This window comes from Bactrocera dorsalis, chromosome 3 (genome assembly GCF_023373825.1).
Source record: "Bactrocera dorsalis isolate Fly_Bdor chromosome 3, ASM2337382v1, whole genome shotgun sequence".
In the NCBI taxonomy this organism is placed as follows: Eukaryota; Metazoa; Arthropoda; class Insecta; order Diptera; family Tephritidae; genus Bactrocera; species Bactrocera dorsalis.
The window spans coordinates 74947259-74972719 of NC_064305.1; the positions used below are offsets into that span (position 1 = coordinate 74947259).

At 35.7% G+C, this 25461-nt stretch overlaps 1 protein-coding gene across 2 annotated transcripts in view; it reads right to left on the bottom strand.

Moving 5' to 3' along the window:
• LOC105224576 (endoplasmic reticulum metallopeptidase 1) overlaps positions 1–15925 on the bottom strand; it is a 32149-nt gene extending 16224 nt beyond the window's left edge. The window contains exon 1 of one of the 2 annotated variants that reach the window (XM_049451528.1): positions 15465–15925. The gene's annotated coding sequence lies outside the window, so the exon portion shown is untranslated. Of the gene's footprint in view, positions 1–14961 lie in introns of both variants that reach the window. The other variant, XM_049451527.1, reaches the window with a different exon arrangement.
• Between the last annotated feature and the right edge of the window lie 9536 nt (positions 15926–25461).

The window sequence follows — 25461 nt, forward strand, 5'->3', positions numbered from 1 at the left end:
TGCTAAAATCTGCTGTCAAATTAGTTTAGCGTATTTCACAGCAATTTTTGGGATTTATTTTCTTTAGCGTTTTTACTTTCAAAATAAAATATTTTATTTTGTAGAAAATCGTGTAAATTTCATCTATTAATAGAATCATTTATTGAACAACGCCTGGAAGCGGCATGTCCTATATAAAAAGCAAATCTAGTAGGACTAGGAATCAGAAAATTTGGCATGGATCATGCCAATCCTTCATTCTTGCGGAGCAGCTACTTCAAGGTATGGAAACCAAAAACAATGAAAGGTTCGACTCCTACCATGTAGATGTATGCTGCGAAGTGGACGAGCTCATCAGCTACTGCATTTCCGACTATGGACTTTGTGACCTAGCACCCAGATGAGGTGGACTTGGTTACGATCTGATAGACTCTTCAGCCGTTCTATTCACTCCAGCACCAATAACGATTTAATCTCGTACTCAGAGATTGCTTTAAGTGCCGCTTGACTGTCGCTAAGTATGGTTATACGTTCATTGCGATAGTTGCGTTGGAGGTTTATCTCCACACACCAGCTTATGGCAAAGACCTCTGCTTGAAATATGCTCTGAAAACTTCTATGGAGAGTTTAGTGCGTGGTCCTCCATCTCCTGCACCAATTTCCTTCGTTGCTTTCAAACCGTCAATATACCACTTCATTTTACTATGCCTGAATAGTAGTTCGAAATCGGAACCATTCAGCCTTACTACTGAGGATCTTCTTTGATGAATTGATCTTCGTAATGAATTTTACACTTTTGTTAATGCTGTCCCTTAGGAGAAGAGCCGGTGGTATTTCGTCACTTAAGTCCTTCATGCGCTGGGAAGAGATTACCTTATATTTGCCAAACCATTCTGCTGTCATTTGGAGCAGTGAGTGTTTGGCTACCTGACCTATTACCTGGTGAAACGGTGAGATCCAGCATTACTTCATGGACCACTGTCTGACATACTTATGTGAATTATATCTGGCACGCAGATGTAGGCGAGACGTTGCAGCTTCGATAGTTGAAGTACTACCGAACTCTGCGATGCTTCCGAGGCTCAGCCCACCCCTCTAAACGTGATAATCGGTCGCACTTTCATGGTGTACAACCACCTAACAATTCTTAGCCTGCAGCCCCAGGATTTACCAGCCAGCCGATTGCACATTATAAGTGCTTTAGCAGGTTCCAGCGCAGAGTAGAATCCAGCATGATACCAAGGTATTTGACCGCATTAGTCAACTCTATCTCTCTACAACAAGGAGAGTGTTTTCAACTTTCCCTCCAGCTACAATCTACTCTGTGGGCCGAGACGAACTCCGGCATCCCTTCTGTGGTTTCATCTGTGTCTGCGCATCGGTGCCGCCACATTTCTTTTACCATTACCATTAATCCATAACAATGATGAATTTTTTTTTTTGCTTTTGGATTTAAGATAAATTTAAACAGAAAAATCGTATTCACCGCCACACATCTTTGTTCAGAGATCCTCTTGGAGATCGGTTATGGGTTCAAAGGAATCCAAAATTTTCAAAAATTAAAAAATCGACTTACAGAATACATAAGTATATTTATCTACAATACTTGTAGAATGTGCATATCCATATTACTGACATTTAAGTTTCTTCAGCGAAATCAGAAAACTTGCTAATTGACTACATTAGCACGCTGTAAAGTTAATCATTCACACACTTGTGCCAACGAAAATTAATAAGTGCAAATAACTAATTTGTTGACTCAATTTACAACCTAACAACTACTAGAGAAGTTGTACTGCGCGTAGTAATTAACATCCACAGACATATACCAAACATTTGCACTTTAAACTACAAACCATATCAGCCTTTTCAGTTTTATCAAATGAGCAGTGGCGCCTACAACTGATTTGCATTGCAGTTAGAACTCACAGACGCTTGCTGCAACGCAATCAAGCTAAACAGTTGTTCGTATTTGTGAAACATAAGTAATTACAAATGTGCATATGGGATATATATATATATATATGTATTATGTAATATATTTATATAATTTGTTTAAAACATTTGTGAAAGTTTCCGCTTTGCTTCCGCATTGCTTGCTGTGAGTCAGAGCGAGTTGCTCGTAATTGCATGGAAAACATAAATTAAATTATGCTGTTAAAAAGCATGCATCCAGTACTGACCGTTAAATGAGTTTCATTTATTTTGATTCATTCAATTAAGCAGTTATATATTTACCCGCCTCTGACAGAATATGATTTGCAGTTGAATGCCTCAAAATAATTTAATTATTTAAAGTTTAATTTTTAAATCAATTGCATTGCCAGACTTAAATTAAATGAAGCCTTTGATATGTAGACCGTACCAAATGTTACTTAATACATCGGGTGACGAAATATAGAGTTTGATGTAGCATGACGTCTTAAAGTATATTCCACCAAAAGTTTGGTGGAGTTAATTCTAAGGCTAACCTTCGAGACATGTATGGCACTCGTACAACTGGAGACAAAAATTTTTTGATGTCCACGAGTCCTGAAAGTGGATCTCATACTTTATTGATTGGTGTATCTCATACCTTCAGGACTCGCGGACATAACAGAGGATTTGTTTTCACTTCGTCAAAATCCTTTGAACACAACACTAATCTGCTAAGTCAGTTGTTTCAATCCAACTACGTTATCTTGTTGATTGACGGTGTAAGATTCAAAATACTTATATAGTTTTACCAAATATTTTATTTCTAATCTATCGGTAGCCAATCAGCAAATCTAGAAATATAAGATCATAACAGTTAAATATTGTACACTTGTATAACACGTAGTTTATAAGTAGATAGTAAGGCGCTGCTAACTGGTCACTCTCAGGATGACGCTGACAGATCGAGAAGACTGCAGGAAATGTCTAGAGCAAGGCACTAGTGAAACAGTGGAGCATCTCTTGAGCGCTTGTCCCGCATAGGCAAGGCTACGATGTAAGCATCTGGGTGCCCACGGTATGAACACTGAAAGAATTATCGATAGTGAGGCCATAGAGTTTGTTGAAATTCGCGTCCAAGCGGATGACTGAACCAAGAACGGAATGGACGAAGTAACTGAACTCCATCTGGTATCGCAAAGGACCAAAACTGGTTTATACGTGCCTCATTGGCCTAGCAGACTAACCTAACCTAACCTAAGGCAATGTTACAATCACCACAGAAATTGTTCAAGTCGGATTACTATAGCATGTTGCTGTCTTACAAACTGAGCGATCAAAGTTCTTGTAAGGAAATGTTTGTATTTGTGAAGGGTATTTTGGCTTCAGTGCATCTGCACATAATGTTTTTTCTTGTTTTTATAGTTCTCTCGATTTTTTTAAGTTGAACAATTGAGAGAATCAGCGACTTATTTATCAAAATGCTCTGATAAACTGAAATGTTTCATTAAAAAACTTCATAAAAATTGTGAAACTTTAGCAGCTACATTAATAGTTAAGGGTATTTGAATTTCAGTGCCAAAACAAAACATAAAAGTAGTTATTTTGCGACAGTATAGCTGTATAAACGAGCCGGAGCAGCGCTGCATCGGATTTCATTTCATTGGCAGCACAAATGATACCACTCAACCCGCTAGGCGTGACTCGCAGAACGCATCGAATGAATTTAATAGTGTTTGTTCAAGGAAAAACCAACTGCAAAGCACAACAAATGCCACAAGGCAACGCAGCACGTTGATGCAATGTGTTTCAGACTAAACAGGAACGCAGCAGCCAGTCACAAAGCAAATCACAAGTGGGCAATCGCAATGAAAGGCATGCCACTTATAAATAATTGCAAAAGCACGCAAGTATATAGCATATATGTAGATGAGTATATGAGTGTGTGTGTGTGTGTAGTGGGTAAATAGAGGCTCGTTGTTTGCCAGGCTTGCTTCCTAGCTAGCTAGCAGTCAGACTGACTAACTGAGCGATGCAGTCGAGCAGCCGCAGCAATAATCTGGCAATTGTAGAATTTTTTAATCGCTCTTTTTAAGCTAATGTCGACTGGGGAGCGTGAAGCGTGGTGCGTCGTTAACCCAATTCCAAATGGAGGCGACAGTCTAAAAAAATATACAGAAAATTAGCACTAAATTTGCTAATGCATCTATTTGCCAGAGCACGGAGAGGTCGTTAGCCCTCATGAGTGCGAGCGCGTGCACACACCCACACACACGCACACGTGCGTCCACATGTGAGCGCCTCCGATTGCACACTTCATTGCATCGCGTTGCATATGTATTTATGCAAATGACACGCAGTCGTCGGTGTGTCGTCGCCACCTCAGCGCGTCACTTTGCGTCATTTGGGGCACGCAGAAGTTGCACACGCCGGCCAATGTGCTACGGCCCGCCTACCCCCAAATACATGTGGCAATATGAAATTTCCAAATGCTTTTTACACTCTTGCAGCCTGTTGCTACAGAGTATAATAGTTTTGTTCACCTAACGGTGGTATGTATCACCTAAAATTAATCGAGATGGATGTAGTATGCGTGGCTTATTGGTCTACCAGAGTATCCTAACCTAAACTTACCGAAAATATCGGTCAATAGGTGAGATATATAATTGAAATTCGGAGAGAATAATTTCCCAATAATAGTATCTCTGGGTATCAAACATGATTTGAATCAGGTCGGGTCCCCATATACCTAATACGAAGAAGTAACCAATATGTGAGTTATCTTAATAAAAATAAGAGAGCGTGTTTTTCTAATAACAGTGCATTTTAAGTAAATACAATCGTCTGAAAACTCGCTCTAAACCCCACATAACCAACAAGCCTTATGTACCTGAAGATATTACATCGGCTTTAATCCTTGCAAGTAGCAAGAGCACGAAATATTCGGTTGCACCCGAACTTAGCCCTTCCTTACTTGTTTCCCTTAGGTTTCTAGCACACATTGCGCTTATATGCAGATTCATATGCAAATAACGGTATGTGTCGCATAGCTGTTTGCTGCATTTTTCACTAAACCAATGCGACTGTATTCGTCGTCTCGGTGCAACTCATTAATTTCTTGCATTATTTTTCCTTTCGCTGCACAAAATAATTGCGAGCTTAATGGGAAAGTGCAGAGAAATATTTCTACAAAATTACTTAAGTGATATGAAAAACTACAACAGTATAATTGGTTTGCAGAAAATAAAGTTTCGAGCAAAAAAAATATAATTTTTTCATTTGGACTTTGGGTAAATTTCAAATAGTCGCCCTAATTATTATTTTGAAAATGATAATACGAGTAAGACGATCTCCGATAACTAATAAACGTGCTAATGTAGAACTACATACATATAATCCTTCTTCTTCTTTACTGGCGTAGACATCAGGCTGTCTGTTCTAATTGCAGTTTCTTTCTCGACGTGGACCATCCTTGTGTTTGTTGACGTGCCTTTTTTGCTGCACAGAGGCGGTTGTGTATCTTGGCTGCAACAAGATAGTGGTCCGAGTCCATGTTAGGACCTCAGAGCGTAGGCACATCTAAAACACTGGAGACTGTGGCTTCTCGATCCAGAGACAGCCAGGTAGCTCGGTTAATTTTTCTATGGTGGAATCTAGTACTACAGATAACCATATTTTAGACCCCGGTGAAGTCGATCAGCTTCAACCCATTTGGGTATGTTTCCTTGTGGAGGCTGAATTTACCAACTGTTGTGCCAAAGATACCTTCTGTCGCTAAGTACGATTTTGACATCGCAGTGAGGGCAGTTCTCATTGGTGCGCTCCAAGCGCTTATAAATAGAAGGCATCTTTGTGTCATCGTTCTTCTCTTCCGTCGGGCCGTGGGCGCAAATCAGTGAAATGTTGAAGAACTTCGCTTTGATTGCGTTTGTCCTACACCAGTTTTTTGTTCTTTTATCTGGCCAATATAGTAAATGCCACAAAGACCTACTCGTTTCGATCCTTGTCCCGTTCATCGCATTTCTTGGTCGGTGGTGATGTCAGTCTTTACTCTAACGAGGACATAAACCAGCTGGGCAGCGCCACGTTCTCAATTAAGGGACCGGACATTCCAGGCGCATGCCTCAAATAATAATCCTTAACACGTTTTCATCAAAAGTGGGTTCATTTATCTGACGCTGTTGTTTCCTTTTCATTGGTAGGGTTTTTTACATAGCGGGTCCCAAGCCCAGCGCACAACCCTGGGGAGTGGATGTTTCGCCTACTTTCTTTAGCTCGTTTTCAAACGGATGTTGTTTAGCTACACAGAGGATACACTAAGACCTAAGTGAATCGTAATAAGAGCTATTTCCTGACTTGCGTGAACTTCTACACATGACCCCATCCTACCTACATATATGTATATGTAATTAGTTCCAAATATATCAAGCCTATGCGGAGATAAAATCTTTCTGATAGTCTTCTTACTATTGTATTATATACTATAAGTAAATATATTCAAAAGTTAAGAAGGAATTATAATCTCAGTAAATATATACTCCATCCTGAAAAAATCTTTCATAAGGCTTTGGTGTGACTTAGAAGCTTTATTAAAAACTATTTCCGCTTATTAATGGGGAAAATCATAAAACAATAACACTAATTACAAAATCAAAGTACAATATCCAAAACTGATTTTAATTGTAAACAAATACCTTCAGAAAAACCCTCATATTATCGATACAAAAATATAGTAATCAAAACCATTTTTCATAATTTTTGCAGAAGACAAAGGTCTAACGTATCAAAGTCTTAAATAACTTGAAGGTAAAAATATAAATATCGGTGGTTTATCAGCTGTGATTATGGGTGATATCGGTATCGTATAGCATAAAAGTATCTAATTGAAATATTTGTTATCTGATAGCAAAAAATACACATGTGACTCTTGCAAGTACCCCCTGTCAATATTAGATATAAGTCACACTTTGCTTCAATACTAACACTAAGATAGCGATCGACAATTGAACAGGTCGGTTTTCATATTAGTTATAAAGTGGTTAGCGTAATCGAGATCTCTGAAAAGAGCCGTAAATATAATAATTTATTGTGAGAGTGTGGAAAACAACAACTAATTTCTCACTTTGAGGATGTTGACTACTAGGCCAATCTTCGGAATCGTTAAAAGAACCTGAACTTCCTGAAAAAAATTAAAATCTAGAAAAGACGCTTACTTCAATATTTCATATAGCATAAAAGAGCGTAAAAAGATCTTAATCTTGAGTTTGCTCGCTCAGTATAGCATACAATATGCTGCAGTGGTCCGACAATCGATTCGAAGATTGTAACCTTGTTTAGGAAAATTTTTATGCTAAATTTCATGAATATATCTTAAAGAAAAAGGTTTCCATACCAGAACTTTATTTTAAGCGGCGAAGTTGTATCGCAACTATATCCTATAGTGGTCCAATATTGACGGTTCCGAACGAAGAGCAGTTTCTTGAGGAAAAAAATTGACTCAGCTGGTACTGCTGATTATTTATCTTCAAGTATTTGTATATACTGTATAGAGTCTCTGAAGTTTGCTTCTAGGTTTTAATAACTTCGTGTAGTATTTAATACAGCCTGTTCTGGGAAGGTACAAAAAGGGACCCTTTGAACTAGATAAAGCTTGCTAGTGTATTATACTTTATGTATTGAACTCTTTTAAGAGACTCTATAGTAAGTTTTAAGCAAAAATACTAATCGATTTTTCTAAAGTAATAGACTAACCAAAGCCCTAAATATAAGTATTATCTATAGAGACATATTATCTTCCATCAATTAAAAATGTAAATACCTTCGCGGAATGTGAGAAAATTAAGCCAACCAGCCACATATAAATATATATCATATAAGTATGTATGTATCTATGTAAACATATGAACATACGCATATACAAATATGTACATGTGAGTATCCCGCGATATTCACGTATCATTAGTTTTAATGCCCTCAAGCGGAAAGGTGGAAAATTGTGATTGAGTTTCTCAATATTCTCAATTCCAAGCGATTAAATACGCCAACACAAATCAATTGACGATTTTGTTTTCAACTATTTGCTTTATCTTCGCCCAACACTTTATTATCAACGATATGCACACGCGTGAACCGGCGAAATGAACACACACAGCGGCCAGCATGCATAGCTGCATCTAAATGTACATACATAAATACAAACAAACATGCATACATACATAAATGCATATTTAAATATACATATAAATATAATATATGTATGTATATACCGTATGGAAATGAGAGAAATGTGTTGTGTTGAGCAATCACGACGTCACATTAAGAACCGTTGCAACACCCACACAGGCATTGCGCATACATGCAGCCACACAAGTGTATAAAGTCATACAAACACATACATATATACATACATACAAACATGTGTAAATGCACATTTATTTTGCTTTAGGCTGGTATAAATATTTAAAATTACTGCAACATAATTGTGACGATTGTTGCTCCGATCTCGGAGGCTGTTTTCTTTCTTTTAACACGCGGAGCGCACACGAGATTACAAATACGAGTACATTCATGTAGGTGAATATGTATGTATGTAAATAAGTAAATTATGGCGCGGTGAAATACCAAAAGTGCAATCAGCCGTGGCGGCGAGATGTCAGCCAAGTGCAGCGAGTGGCTGCCAAACTGCCAATGCGCAAACGAGTAATCAAGCTGACAATATGGAGCGACTCTTCGCGGAGATAAGCTGCTGGCTGCAGCATAGTGTGGTACTTAGATATATGTAAGTATGAGGACATCTATATTTTTCTGTATACGATGTATGTGTGTATATACATATATTTTATTTTATTTTTTGATAAGCAGTATCAAGGGAAAATGCTGAGAAAATTATTCTTCTTTCAACCAAATGGATTTTCAACGCTTGAGTGGCACTTTTCATATAAATTTCATTTGATATTTAACTTTTTGGAAAATAAAAAAATTCCAGGCTGAAAATTTTGTCAAATAATAGGTATAGTGGTGATCATTGATTGTGTTTGGTAGCGAGGATCACTATACGTATATCGTACGGGCATATGGAATTTGGCGTTACTTTTGAAAACAAAAACAAAAATAAAACAAATGTAATTTTTGGAAGAATTCTTCAAACTCAAACAAATACCTTAAAACTACCATCACTCTAAGAAGAATTCTTCAAACTCAAACAAATACCTTAAAACTACCATACTGTAATACTAACAGGATGATTTTAGAAAACATTTTCCGCATGTTTTCAATGTAAATCACTATAAGAAAGATACATGTATGCTACAGAACACTCAATGAATTCTAAATGTCAAAAGTATATCTCTTAACTCCAGTAATTACTCAGTTTCAATTAGATTTTGCTGGTATGAAAATTGTTATAATTTTAACAAAGTGCAACATGTTGCTACAGAGTATAATACAATAATTGTTGGGTCACCGAGCGGTTGTACGTATCACCTAAAACTAAGCGAGATAAATATAGGGTTGCATATGAATGCAATATAAATATTGACGAGAAAAGTTGAATTCCGGAAAAAAACTAAAAAATATTAAATATAAAATTATGCTAAAGCTTTGACATTGTAATAATATTTTACTGAGTTAATAGCTTAACAATTAAAACTAAAAGGTATTGAAAATTAAATAAAAAGTTGGAAACAAAAAAAATATTAAGAAATATACATATTTCTAAATTTTTTACGTTTTTTTTTTTAATTTTAAAAAATTTTTTCTTTACTTATCGTAAAATTAATGTTTTTAATAAAAAAAAAAAAAATACTTGTGACAAAAAGAAATAAAAAAAAAATAAAAAATATTTCTAATTTCTTTAATTTTTTTTTTTAATTTTTCTTAATTTTTTTTTTTAATTTTGTATTAATTTTTTTTTAATATTCAATTGAAAACTTGCTCTCAATTAAATGAAATAAAAATCAAAAAATCCATTTTTTTTATAAAAAATTTTCAGTTTATTACTTTACTTGTAATATTTGTACAAGTCAATCATTTGACAGTAAAACACCCACTAAATATTAAATAATATTATATATCACTGTATTTCCTCACTGGGAGAACGTTAATATGTCTACAGAGTCGCGCAACGATTAAGGCACCCACAACACGAATGCAAATACATAAAACCATGCATAAGAAGTGCATTCACTTACATACGAGCATATGTAAGTATGTGTATATGTATGCTCCATATGCCGTTAGTTGATTTGAAAAGCAAGTGAGCATATGGTTTAACATGCAGCCGCGCTTGTGTGGGAGAAAGCATCCGCCAGATAAAAACAAAAGCGAAATCGGAGAAAAGAACAGCGCCGCCACAACAATGACTTGTGAGTAGAAACAAAACAATGCAACAACAACAATGCAATCACAAAAACAATGGCATACGAGTAAATACAATGAACGGGAAGAGTATTAGCAGTCCAATAGTTGTATATACATACATACATACATGTATTATGGTAGTAATATACATGTGTATGTGCTTATAGTGCATAGATATGTATGTGTGTATGTGTGTGAGACGTAAGCCGCTGCATAGCGCTGCAGTAAGTCATTCACCTCACTGTCAGCACGTCAATGATATACACTGGGGCAAAGATTTGTGGGTTCAAGGAAGAACCCATACGGAGAGAGGGAGACTTCAAATGTGAGACAACTTTCAATCAAAAGAGACTTAAAGAGTTCCAAAGTAGCTTTAGTAGAGCCAACTTGTAAGAAAATGGAGTTAATGTCTCCGTTAGTTTAGTTATGGAACCGAATTAAGACAAACTGACTCAAGCCATGGACGACACAGGGTAAAGAAAGTCATATGTGAGTTCAGCTCCATCGCTAAATTCGTTAGTAAATTAAAATATAAGCACTTATAGTATTATTCTATCGCTATTCGTTTATTCTATTACATGTCACTTATGACAGTTGTCTGTTCGATTCGCCACTTTCGTAGTTTTGACAAGTCAAATAAAGCTTCGGTCTTCGCTGAAAAGCCGCAACAAGTTCAACGACACAAAAAAGATTCTAAACTATTTATAAAATTTATAACACTTTTTATTAATTTCCCTGAAAATGTTTCTTTTTCACAATACTCCATTAAAAACCTACCGCAATGTGCCTCCAATATGCTGCACTCTGTCAACCCGCCATGCCGTAGGGCAGGCGTTCAAATGCTTTACGTCTGCTGTGTAGCGCAATTGCCGACGTCAGTATGCCTTTTCTTCGCTCTCTAATTTGCTGCCAAGACAATGGCATACAAACAAACGCAAAGAAGTAAGAAATCAAAAGGAAAATCCCCCACAATGCAAGTGAGTGCCATTAGCGGAAGTGCAATGCCGCTGGCTGTGGCTTTCGAAAGGGGCACATGGGAGGACACATGAAACCATACAACTCGTTTAAGTTTACTAGCAGTCAGACGAAAAGCGGCTGACTGACTCACTAGCTCTTATTTCACCTAGAGCCAACAGATGCCTGTATATATGTATATAGTGTGGAAATAATTATGGTAATGGCCACAAAATGCAGCTAAGCTGTCGTACACGAGCATAAACAATGGTATGTATGTGCGGGCACTCGCTTGTTGCAACATGCCGTGTCAAAGTGCAACGTCACAACAGCTTAAATAGCTTTAGTTGGATTCTTGTCAAACTTTTTTTTTATAAACTATATATTTTTATTTGCTTTTTGTTGTATCTTTTTGTAGTTTGACCTGAAAGAAAGCAGTACGGACAGTTTGCAGCAAACGACTCAGGTATTATCTGCCAAAAATAAAGTAAAATATATTTTTTTTTAACAAAATGAGTGCGTATATATATAAATAGTTGCTATTAGTTAAATTGGAAATACTATATAGTTATGTATACTTGTATCTAATATCACAAGCATACAATTATGACTAAAGGGAAATGCGTAAGCTCCACAAAGTGGTGTCTAAAGTTCAGTTCAGCTAATTTCGAAGAATATTTTCGACAAACTCTGCTCATAAATCAAAGAAATTCATTTTAGATTACTGTGGATTACAATAATGGTTATATAAAATTGCAGTTTTACACTCTTGTAAAAGATTGTACCTTCTCCAGCAATAAATTGAAGGAGGCACACGATAGGGAGTCTCTTTGTCTGTAACCTCGCTTGGTGTCGAACAAATCGTGTGGGTCAATCTTCCTTTCACCGGTATTTTCCATCGTAGAGGTCCTTCCCGATTCTGACAAAGCTTTTGATGTTGTTCAACGTCAGTTTACACAGCAGTATTAGCTTTGCGGGGATACCAAGTTCAGACTTAGCGGCGTGCTGTTGAAGGCGGCTTTAAAATCAACGAAGAGGTAGTGTGGAGTCAATCTTCCTTTCACGGGTATTTTCCAAGATTTGGCCAACGGGGAAAATCTGGTGAATAGTACATTTTCCACGTCTAAAGCCACACTGATAAGGTCCCATCAGTTTGTTGACGGTGAGTTTCAGTCTTTCATACATAATCACATCGATAAGACCTTATATGCGACATTATCCCACAGTAATTGGCGCAGATTGTGAGGATGGAGCCATGTGTAGAAGTTCACGTAAGTGAGGAAAGTTCTTAGACCAAGTATCCTTTGGGTAGCCAAAAAACATCCGTTTGAAGGCGAGCGAAACATTTTTCCCAGGGTTGTATGTGAAAAGAAGAAGAAACGATTTTTTCTTCATTTCGATTAAAAGAACGTTCTGTGAAATCACGCAGCAGATATGTAAAATTAGAAAGGCTTTCACTGCTAACAAATCCCACCCACCAACGGAATTCCCAACAAATTACAGGCACAAAAAGTGATTCCTTGAAATTTATAGTTCGCACACACTGTTTTTTCCTTGACTTTATTGTGACGTGTCATAAAGGTATGTAGAAAAATACCTTTTATGAAGTTGACAATAACACGTTTTATATAATCCCCAGTTTTATATAATCTTAGTTAAAGAGAATTCATTGGTTACTTACAATATACATAGATAAGGCAAAAACGGGGGTTTTCTGTATATGAGAACAAGCTAATTTTTGTCGAGAGAGAAATTGCATACTGATATTGCTGAGGGATCAGCTATCTTACCTTTTTAACCCAGCTGTTAAGGACCATTTGGTTCAATTATTTTTTTTTTTCTTTGTAACATGCTAAACGGGGGAACCCCTCGCCTAGTTTTTATTTTACCAGAGTTGAGTTAATAATAAAATAATAATATTTAGCAAGTATTGAACCAAACTAAATATAAATACTAAGATTAAATTGTTTTTTTGTATGAAAACTGCAGTATGGACCAAATGGTCCTCTAATCTAAGATTCGTAAGTTTTTTTACCTAACAGCAGGGTTAAGAAGCTCAATTTCGAAATTCGGAGGCATAACTGATATAAGGTTGTATTTCTTTTGGAGACTAACTTGGGAAAATGGTAAAAATAAGTTTTTACTTGCATTGCAACAAAAAAAAAATACTTGGAAATTGTAAATAAAACCCAAAATCGTTAATTATTCATCAATATTTATATTGTCGCCTTCAATGTAATGTTTTGAGTTTCCGTTTCGGAAAACATTACGGCAAAAAATCTCTATCGAATTCGGACGTGATGTTTATATGAATCTAACCGGATCAAATTTGATATTATGAGTATAATATTGTTTTGTTTTTCAATACAGTTTTGTTTATTAAGATTTTTGATATACTATATAGTATTATGCAGAAATTTTAACAAATTCTGCTTTAACAAATTGTTTTTATAACGGGTGATTTTTTTGAGGTTAGGATTTTCATGCATTAGTATTTGACAGATCACGTGGGATTTCAGACATGGTGTCAAAGAGAAAGATGCTCAGTATGCTTTGACATTTCATCATGAATAGACTTACTAACGAGCAACGCTTGCAAATCATTGAATTTTATTACCAAAATCAGTGTTCGGTTCGAAATGTGTTTCGCGCTTTACGTCCGACAAATTTTGTTCAGCGATGAGGCTCATTTCTGGTTGAATGGCTACGTAAATAAGCAAAATTGCCGCATTTGGGGTGAAGAGCAACCAGAAGCCGTTCAAGAACTGCCCATGCATCCCGAAAAATGCACTGTTTGGTGTGGTTTGTACGCTGGTGGAATCATTGGACCGTATTTTTTCAAAGATGCTGTTGGACGCAACGTTACGGTGAATGGCGATCGCTATCGTTCGATGCTAACAAACTTTTTGTTGCCAAAAATGGAAGAACTGAACTTGGTTGACATGTGGTTTCAACAAGATGGCGCTACATGCCACACAGCTCGCGATTCTATGGCCATTTTGAGGGAAAACTTCGGACAACAATTCATCTCAAGAAATGGACCCGTAAGTTGGCCACCAAGATCATGCGATTTAACGCCTTTAGACTATTTTTTGTGGGGCTACGTCAAGTCTAAAGTCTACAGAAATAAGCCAGCAACTATTCCAGCTTTGGAAGACAACATTTCCGAAGAAATTCGGGCTATTCCGGCCGAAATGCTCGAAAAAGTTGCCCAAAATTGGACTTTCCGAATGGACCACCTAAGACGCAGCCGCGGTCAACATTTAAATGAAATTATCTTCAAAAAGTAAATGTCATGAACCAATCTAACGTTTCAAATAAAGAACCGATGAGATTTTGCAAATTTTATGCGTTTTTTTTTTTTTTAAAAAAGTTATCAAGCTCTTAAAAAATCACCCATTAGTCAATTAACTAGCGCTCTTTGGAAGCCATGTTCGAAAATTCCATTGAAGTACATAAAATTAAAAACTAAAAAATTTTTATTAAAATTTTTTGATTTGTTTCGATAGTTGAAAAACGTTTTTGACGCGTTAATCAGATTATTATTTTTCGCAATAGTATTATTTTATATTTTTTCTGTTTTTAGAAAACGCAATTTTGTTTAATTTTAACAATATATATTATCCAAACACCATTTATAGTTTTCAATGTTTTTTTAGACGCTTCAACACACAAATTCGTTTAAATTTTTGGTCAAAAACTTTTAAATTATTTATATTTTTATTTTTTCGAAAATTGTATTCTCAAAACACTTACCCAAAAAACACCGAATTACTGCGAAATTTCACGCTTTTTCAGTCATTAATCATCAAATAAACAACAACACACACAGTAATTTCAACAAATAATTCAAATATTTATACGAAACACCGCTCCGTGTTGCGCAAAAAAGATGAGTTCAACTTTTTTTTATACACAAACAAATGAAACACAGGCATAAATATTGAAATAGACGCACTAACAAAAATAAACACTTTTTTCGACACTTTAGAAAGAAAAAACTTTTTCGGCACCTTTTGGTTGCTATACATTCACACAATAATTAGTGACAGGCGCTGTGCAACAACAAACACTAGTCGGAAAATAAATATTTTTAATTTTCAATAATTTGCCTACACTCGCACTTGCCACATATTCAACACATTATTTTCGAAAAGAAAAAAATTTAAGTAAACTTTTGCTCATTTAAAGGTTTCAAACATTTTAACGAGTATTTTTTGTTTTATTTAGAATGATCTTTAATCTTTTCAATAACGCACCGTGTCTCCGTGTCTCGGTATTTGAGCACCGCGTAGCCCGGCGTTTTCTTCGTATCTGCAGCAGCTGGATGCAGCCGTCAAGCTGTTTAGCAGCAGCCGGTAGATGCAGAATGCTGAGCAAGCGATGCTAAGATCAACAGCAACAGCAGTTGTGATCTACGGAGAGAGCGACAGCGCGCTCAGTCACAAAAACAACAGAGCGACAAGTGCTATGCGCGCATGTGAAATGTGGTGAAGATCACTGGGTCGCTGCTGGTGCCTGTTGTGCCCTCTTATGATTTTCTTTTTCTCTTAAGCCGTAATGTGTTACTCTTTACTTTACTCAAAGCTCACAAGCAGCGGTAGGATCTTCGTGGCTTTCTGCAGGATGTTGTCACAGTTCCTACTTCTTCCTCTACGCGTTATATTACACTTGCTTTTCGTGTTTTGTGCTCGGAAGTGCGACAACTTTTTGGCACCACAGCTACCGACTTACAATTGAACAATTTACTGCTACTGTTGATCGTTTTATAAGGGTATTGCTTAGGGGGTCTTGCTACTGATAGCGCTTAATCGAGCGATTAGCTAAGACAATTTAAAGGTGTAACATAATGATTATACACAAATACAGCTATTATCCAAATAATAGGATTGCTGTTGCAGATTTACTTCTTTTTCGCTGCTGTAATTATAATTATAACTGTTTCGTGTTCGTTTTTGGCATCATTTCTTTGAATTTTTGAACAAATTATGGAGAAGGTTAATTTTTGCGTTAGACTTTTTCCGGTTCCTGGGTTTAATTTTTGGCTTTTCGAAATAATAGCATCACACAAATTTATTGCTTACTATCCTTGAAAGTATCTAGACCTCTATTTTTTACTAAGGGGTTACATAGGTTTCCTCGGGTAAAAAACAGCCTTTATTCAACAATTTTTTCTCAAAAAAAATCATGTTTTATTTTATTATTTTTATTTTTACGAACATATACCATTAACAAAGAAATTTTGAAATTTTTGGAAAAAAATATTTTTAACTCGGCAATTCCGACGCCATTTCCGGTGACCTCTCGAAAAAAGATACAGCCGCTTTGGCAGGATAACTCCTTACAGGATCATCTAAGGTGAGAAAATATATGTTTTAGTTAAAACCTTAATAACGGGTGATTTTTTTGAGGTTAGGATTTTCATGCATTAGTATTTGACAGATCACGTGGGATTTCAGACATGGTGTCAAAGAGAAAAATGCTCAGTATGCTTTGACATTTCATCATGAATAGACTTACTAACGAGCAACGCTTGCAAATCATTGAATTTTATTACCAAAATCAGTGTTCGGTTCTTTTCTTTTTTATCGACAAATTTTGTTCAGCGATGAGGCTCATTTCTGGTTGAATGGCTACGTAAATAAGCAAAATTGCCGCATTTGGGGTGAAGAGCAACCAGAAGCCGTTCAAGAACTGCCCATGCATCCCGAAAAATGCACTGTTTGGTGTGGTTTGTACGCTGGTGGAATCATTGGACCGTATTTTTTCAAAGATGCTGTTGGACGCAACGTTACGGTGAATGGCGATCGCTATCGTTCGATGCTAACAAACTTTTTGTTGCCAAAAATGGAAGAACTGAACTTGGTTGACATGTGGTTTCAACAAGATGGCGCTACATGCCACACAGCTCGCGATTCTATGGCCATTTTGAGGGAAAACTTCGGACAACAATTCATCTCAAGAAATGGACCCGTAAGTTGGCCACCAAGATCATGCGATTTAACGCCTTTAGACTATTTTTTGTGGGGCTACGTCAAGTCTAAAGTCTACAGAAATAAGCCAGCAACTATTCCAGCTTTGGAAGACAACATTTCCGAAGAAATTCGGGCTATTCCGGCCGAAATGCTCGAAAAAGTTGCCCAAAATTGGACTTTCCGAATGGACCACCTAAGACGCAGCCGCGGTCAACATTTAAATGAAATTATCTTCAAAAAGTAAATGTCATGAACCAATCTAACGTTTCAAATAAAGAACCGATGAGATTTTGCAAATTTTATGCGTTTTTTTTTTTAAAAAAAGTTATCAAGCTCTTAAAAAATCACCCTTTACCAAAGAATTTGGACGAAGAGAAATTTAACTGAAAATTATATTTTTGGCAGACATTTTTACAAAAAAATGAAATTTCAGTGAAAATTTCGCCACATTTTTTCAAATAGTTGTCATTGAAAAAAAATCCTACGTCCAAGTCTTTAAGAATTATATCTCAAAGAACTATGTAAAGTTTCATGAAGATCGGCTTAGTAGTTCTCGAGAAATCTTGTCACACGACTTCAAAAACACAGATTCAAGGAAAACGCGTTTAAAGACGGTAGTCCCGAGCACACAAGTTCTCAAGGTTGCATCTCCGAAACTATTATTCGGATCAACTTGAAAAGTTAGAGTAATGTTCTAGAGGTGTTTTAGAATTTAATAAGACAATAAAAAAATTGGACATTTTGAAATCCATAAACCCATGTAACCCCTTAACTTGTGAACGAATCAGGCTGATATATTATTTGACTTGTTAAACATGAATTAAACCAAATATTAAAAAATCATCCAGCGCGAAGTTTTGATGCTACGAAATGCTGTTAGATACACCATAGGAGCAGTTTTCTTTGCAATTGACCCCGAGTAACATCAAATAAACTTAAACTTCATACACGAGACACCAACCTTTCTCAAGCTTAAATAAAAAAAATGAAGGATGAACTAAGCTTGTGTGCCAGTTTACAAGATTCCAAAATTCTTCATACAAAGAAACACCTAGCAGCAAAATTCTCAACACATTAGCTGGTCACCAGAAAAATTGCGTTACATACGTCAGACGAATCTAAAACTATGCAGTTTGGCAGAACAAGTTTCTCGTCTGTGTGTGAGAAGACCAAGAAGATCAGTCAAAACCTAATTTACTCTAAAACATTGCTTAAAGCTCTTAAACTTGGTGGAACAAATATAATGGCGAGCACTTACTTCTCCGACTTGGTCCATAGGACCAATAACTTGAATCAAGAATATTGTAAATCAGTCCGGTTATATCAAAATTATGCCGGAAGCCATGCTGCTCTATGCCAACAATGGAATTTCATTGTTTTGGGTCTACCAGGAAGATAGTGACCCGAAACATACAAGCAGAGTTGTAAAATAATATCATCGAGGTGCTTGAACGGCCTTTCCAGCCTTCAGATCTCAATCTAATTGAAAATATATGAGCATTCATAAAAGAAAGAAGTCGCTAATAAGGCTCCCACGAATTTTATGGAGTTTTGGAAGACATAAAACGCAGAAGCTCAATTCTCCCAGAAAGGTTTTTTTGAAAATTGATAAGCTTTGAATAATTTATATATGTAACTTTGTATTATATGAAGTCTTAAAAAAAAAAATTCAGATTACTAACCGGAGTATATCTTAGGAATGCTATTTCTGTTATAATTTCATTATTATTTTTTTTAAGAATCATATAACCCACATATGCTGTTTTTATTTTTTTTTCACTGCTCATCATTTAAGTTAAAAACTATAAAAATTCGAAACAATTAAATCACATTTACAACATTTTTGCCTTAATCATAAAGTAAATTTGCACTCCTATTATTTTGATAACAGCTGTCCACACATACTATATGTTTAATTCGTGCTCCAGTAGCTGCTACAACAACAAAATGGTTGACTGAAGTGAGCAAGACGCGAAGAAGTATGAGGGCAGCATTAAGCGTCATTTTATTATAGTGAAAAAAATGAAATTGAAGAAAAAAATTAACTATTAATTGTTAATTACGCTCATAAAGATTGGCACGCACGCTTTCATGTTTCGAAAAGTGAATCAACAAAAACTGCAAAGTAATGCAATAAACGTAAGATATTGAAACATAGTAGTACAAATTTTTTAAAATAGCTTATACATATATACCAAAAATCATGTGTATATAAAACGGGTGATCCAAGTAGTCATGGAAAGACTAACGCCTGAACAACGAAAATTCACGTTCTGTAAATAATGAAGGCCAAATGAAAGACGAATAGCAAACTGAAAATATTCAAGAGCTCCCATTTTATTCAATCAACGGTTTGGTGTGCCTTGTGAACCGGTCGAATTTTCCGTTCATATTTCTTCAAAAATGATGCCGATGAGAACGTAACCGTCAATAGCGACCGTTATCGCGCCGCAATAACCGACTATTTGATGCCCGAAATTGAAGCACGTGATCTCGGCGACATTTGTTTTCAACAAGAAGGCGCCACTTCGCACACATCGCATCAATTAATGGATTTATTGAGAGAACACTTCGGTGAGCAGATAATTTCACGTTTTGTGCCGTTTGACTACCCATCAAGATGGTGTGATATCACATCGTTAGACTTTTTCTTATAGGAATATGTAAAGTCCAAAGTCCATGCGAACAATCTCGCTTTAATTCAAGTCTTGGAGCAAAACATCACACGTGTCATTCGCTAGTAACAGTCGAAATGCTTGAACGAGTGAACGAAAATCGAACTCAACGGATTGACCATCTGAGACGTAGCCGTGACCAACATTTGAAAGAGATAATCTTCAAAAAATAAATAAACATTAATCATTAAATTTTAAGTTTCTGTGTTTGTTCTTTAAAAACGTAGGGAACCTCGAAATGGATCACCTTTTGTTAAGAAAAATTTTGGAGCATACAAAACGCGAAATGGATTCGTCAAATTATTGCACTTTATCAATAAGTGTGTTCCTTTTTTGACGGATGACATCATATATTTATATTGACATACATATAGAATACTATATGCATATACATATATGGTTTATAGTAGCCTGAAACAAATAAATTCTTTTTAACTGTCGAGCAGTCATTTTCAAATAAATAATGGGTGTCTCTATATGCTATTACTTAAAATAAATTTTTATATTTTTTCCCAGAAAAGCATATATTAAATTTACGAAAAAGTTTTTTTATATATGCGAACTAGTCTTTCAGTTTTTAAGATCCGATCCGAAATTTTACACACGTCCTTTTCCCTTCAAGAGAGTGTTCCTTTGACGGAAGCAAAGATATCGGAGCACTTAACATATAGCAGTCATACGATCTGATTAATCAAAATCAAGTCCTTGCATTGAAAATGGTTTCTATATACAAGTAATACGATATCTTCGAGAAATTTGGCATAGACTACTTCCCGAACAAATTTATAAGATCGACCCATTTTATATGCATATATTCAGGTGGGTGAATAAAATAAAAAAAAAAATCGCTGAAGTCACTGACGAGACTTATAGCAAGTATATAGATAATTGAACAAGCGTTAGCACACTTGCTTTAGTGCAGAAGAACCCTGTTATGCCTATATAGCCTATAAAAATTGTGTTTAAATACTTAAAAATGAAAGTTTTTTTCTTACACCGAGTCAAATCAGGTGATAAAAATGTATTACACATTTTGCAGCACCCTTTAAACGTAAAATATCTTGGCAATTGAGTTAAGATTGTAATGCTTAAAAATTCGATACAAAATGTATATATGTAGATTAGTCTAGTTATATTATACTAACTTTTTTATCACAAGCCACTTAAGTGGATTGCCATGGTCTAGGGTTACGAAAAAAAAATTGAGGTTATGGAAGACGTTGGAATATCAAACAGCTCTCGTAGTGATAAAAAATTAAATATTTAAAAATTTATTGCGTTTTGAAAGATTTTGTTGTTAAGCAGTTTTGAATGAACTTCAACTTTCGTCCCAACTCTCCAAATGAAATTTCTCTCTTCAGCCAAAAAAAGAACAAAAACAAAAAAAAATATAAAAATAATTATAAGCCAGTAGCGAAGTTCAATACAGTAGAATCCGGTTATAACGACTCCGCTTATAGTGTCCGTCCGGTTATTGCGACGAAAACTCGATGTCTTGGTTGGTCCCCATACAAACTTATATGAAAGGGCCTCCGCTTAGTACGTCTCCGCTTTTAGCGACTAACCGCTTATACCGACGAAATTTTTCAGAATTCAACGGGATATAGCGACGAAAAAAAAATTCATCGAAATAATGTCAACAAATTTAAGCATCAAACGACGTAATTAGAAATGTATTTATTTATCAGTGATCGGCACCTTTGCTTGTGTGCGTAGCAGCGACACAAAAGCTCTTATGAAAGGCATACACGCACCAATTATTGTACCAATTTCATCGAATTGTACAACTGATTGTTACGTATGTACTTATATGGGGCAGTTGTATGAGTTGTACCAACTGATTGGATGAACATCAAATTTTTTATGATATTTTGTCAATTTGGTTGTGTTAGTTGGATTGTGTTTGGGTTGGTCGTATGATTTCAAACGATTTCGCCATTTAATTTCGGCTATCGAAGAGAGCGCATCATATATAATAAGTAAAGCAACAACTTTCGAACTCATGTTTAAGCAACGAAGTGAATATTCAAAATGAAGTTGACCTCAAAATTGTATTAAAAGTTGTGTCGTATGTAGCGACAAGGGCAATTTCTAGCCCAACTCAATCAACCAACTAATTGGTGCGTGTATGGCTTCCATTACACTCTCACTACTCTCTGCCAGTTTTAGCCGTCTCTGTTGAAGAAAAAATGCAAATTATTTGGCGCCTGGAAGCCGGTGAGCGCAACTTTACTCTGGCAAAAGAATTCTGCGTGAGCCACACAACAATTGCCACAATCAAAAAAAAATAAACAAAAATTAAAACGTTATTTAATAGTAATATCTTAAAGCCGAAACGCGTCAGAGCTTCAACTCAAGATCAAGTGGACAAAGCATTGTTACAGTGGTTCATATTGCAACGCAGTCGAGGAATCCCATTAAGTAGTCCACTGCTTCAAGAAAAAGCAAATTTTTTCGCTAAGCAATTTAAAATTGAAAATTTTAATTGTACCGTGAGTTGGATAAGCCGCTTTAAGGTCAGGCATAATATTGTCGGCGGTACAGTCAGTGGAGAATCTTTGTCTGTACACAAAATCGATGTTAGCGAGTGGCTTACAAAGGTTTGGCCTATACTACGAAAAGATTTCACTGATGAGGAAATTTTTAATGCCGACGAAACTGGACTATTCTACAAATTAACTCCAGACAAAACATTAAAATTTAAAGGTGAGAAGGAAAATTATTTTGAAGAAATCTGTTTATTGAAATTTTAATTTATAGTTGAAAAATGCACTGGAGGGAAGCTGTCCAAGGAAAGGATAACTGTACTTGTTGTAGCCAATATGAGTGGTAATATTAAAAAGCATTTATTGGTTATTGGAAAATCAAAGCGACCTAGATGCTTTAAAAATGTTCAGTCTTTGCCTGTTGACTACTATAGTAATCGCCGGGCATGGATGACATCTACAATTTTTATTAATTGGGTACTGGATTGGGATACTGAACTAAAAAAGCAGAAAAAGAAGATATTGTTATTAGTTGATAATTGTCCAGCCCATCCCCAAATTAGTAACCTAACGAATATCACATTAGTTTTCCTTCCACCAAATACGACATCTGTATTACAACCAATGGATCAAGGCATAATTCGAGTGATTAAATCAACTTTTCGGAAAAATCTTGTTCTTAAAATAATCAGCAATATGGATGAAAACAAAGATGAAAATTACCCGAAAATAACCATACTTGATGCCATTTTAATGATAAATGATGCATGGCAACAACTTTCACCATTGACAATTGCGAATTGTTTTTAGCATTCTGGGCTTTCAGAAGAAAATTTAGATGGTTCCAGCAGCTCATGCTCAAATGATATTGAAATCGAAGATGACAATCCTCTATCGGTTCGGGCAAGAGCTCTAAAAAATGAGCTACTGATTTCAAAGGAAGAAATGGATGAATATGTTCTTATTGACAATGGCATGGCGACTTGTGAGGAACCTTCCGAAGATAGAATTGTTGAAAATATATTAGATGATGGACAGGATAGCGATGACAACGTGGAAGATCGAAATGAAGATGAGTCAGCACCTAGCGTTTTGGAGGCACTGAAGTCTGCAGAACTACTAAATAGATTTGTCCATTCGAATTTTAATGACGAGAGTTTAACGCACAGCATCTCTCGTTTATATAATGCGGTGCGCGACTGTTTTTACATGTCAAAACGACTGCAAAACAATCAAAAATTACTCATTATTTAAATTAAGAATAAAAAGTAAAAGAAAAGAAATTAATCTAGTTATATTAAGTTTATGAATATCCCTTATATGTATACGACCTATTTTGAAAAACCAAGGTTATTGAATTAAATTTTTGGTTTTGATTTAAAAATTAATTTGTTTTATTTTAAAAGCCTATTACGAACGTGGCAACCATAAAATAAAAACAAAAATTTTTTTTGTTCCTTCTGGTTATTGCGTCCTCCGGGTATAACGACGTAAAATCGTCGGTCCCTTGAAAGTCGTTATAACCGGAATCTACTGTACTTCCAAATGCTTATACATATGTACATATGTATGTTCCTCCTACGCTGACATATTGTATACAAGCAATGACCAATGTTTGGGTGAGTAACAAAAATAGATTAACAAAAAAGGTAACCAAATGCATTCAACCGCAACGGACAATTGACTGTTTAGTTTAACAAAATAAAACAAACTTTAATGTCACTTTGCAAATAACTGAACTATTTACCCATCACTGTCGGTAAGTGCTCCGATTGCCATGTGAGGTACAGTGTGTTATTATGAAAGAAAATAAGTTAAATAGATATTTTTCTGCTCTCATTTTTGGTCTGTTTGACCTCTTATAATATATTAAATTGATTTAAAATCGGTTAATGATTTGGTATACGCATATTTTTCAGATATGGAATATCCGTTAAGAAAGTCGAAAATTTTTTTTTTTGCACTGAAATAGAAAGAAATTAAGGACTGAGTCTCCCAAGAGGGATTCTGTTTTAAGCTGCAAGTCTATAGACCGTTTAGTGAACAGTCAAGCCGCAATATAAGAATAAAACGAAACGATAAGGCAAACGAGTTGCCCCGGGCATCTAAGAACACAATTTCTGTAAACCTCCATAGACTATTGTGCTCCTTCAATAGTTGTTTAAAGCAATGGACCCTAGCTGAAGAGCTCAGGTTTTGAAACACTAGCAACACAGAGCATACTACGAAGTTACTTTGGAGTAGTGTTGAAAGGCCACAGAACAAAACTGCTATACTCGAACTTCTAAACAAAGGGGAACTTAGATATTACTAAGGGCTCCTACCCTTAAGAAGTGAATTCGACGAAATGAAGAGCATGAGCAGAGGTTAATGAGACCATTATTTGGAATGTTATCTTTGCGAAATCCCAGCCTTCAGTCGTATGAGACGTGATATATTCGACGGCTCCCAACTGTTCCAACTTAAGAGACATTTCGTACCTGGATTGGAAAAAAAGTTTTTACGAAATCCACTGAGTTGCTTGATAAGGCTTAACTCGGTTATCACCTGAAAGAACAATGTTCTTAATGATGATTTAAATATGGCTGCCTACGATTTGCCGCTTCTGCGCCTCCATTTTCGATCAACCAAGTCTCCCAGGGATTATCTCTGTAATAATAGTAGTTAAACCAGCTCAGAATTAGTGAATACTTCTATAGTTCTTTTCTTCACGATCTAACGAGTAAAGATCTCGAAATGGTTTTTCTTCCTTGTTAACATCTACGTTACAACCTCCAGAGCAATTTTAGTCGAGTATAAAAATCGTTTCTTTGCTACTCTGCCATCATCAAATATTGTCAGTTGTTAAAGAACAACTCATGGATTTTAGACTAGACTAGATTAAGCTATCAGAACCTTAACCAAAAACTTCAAATAAAATATTTAACGAGCTGCTAATTATTTTCTCTCCTATATTTACTCACTTGCTAACCACTGTGCGACATTTAATTTCACAGTAATTTACACAGCCGCTATTTGATGTGCAGTGAACATTGAAATTTGATGGCACAAACAAATGTAAATCGAAAGTTTTCGAAATAAATGTCAAAAATAAACAACAACAAATGGCAATACAAACAA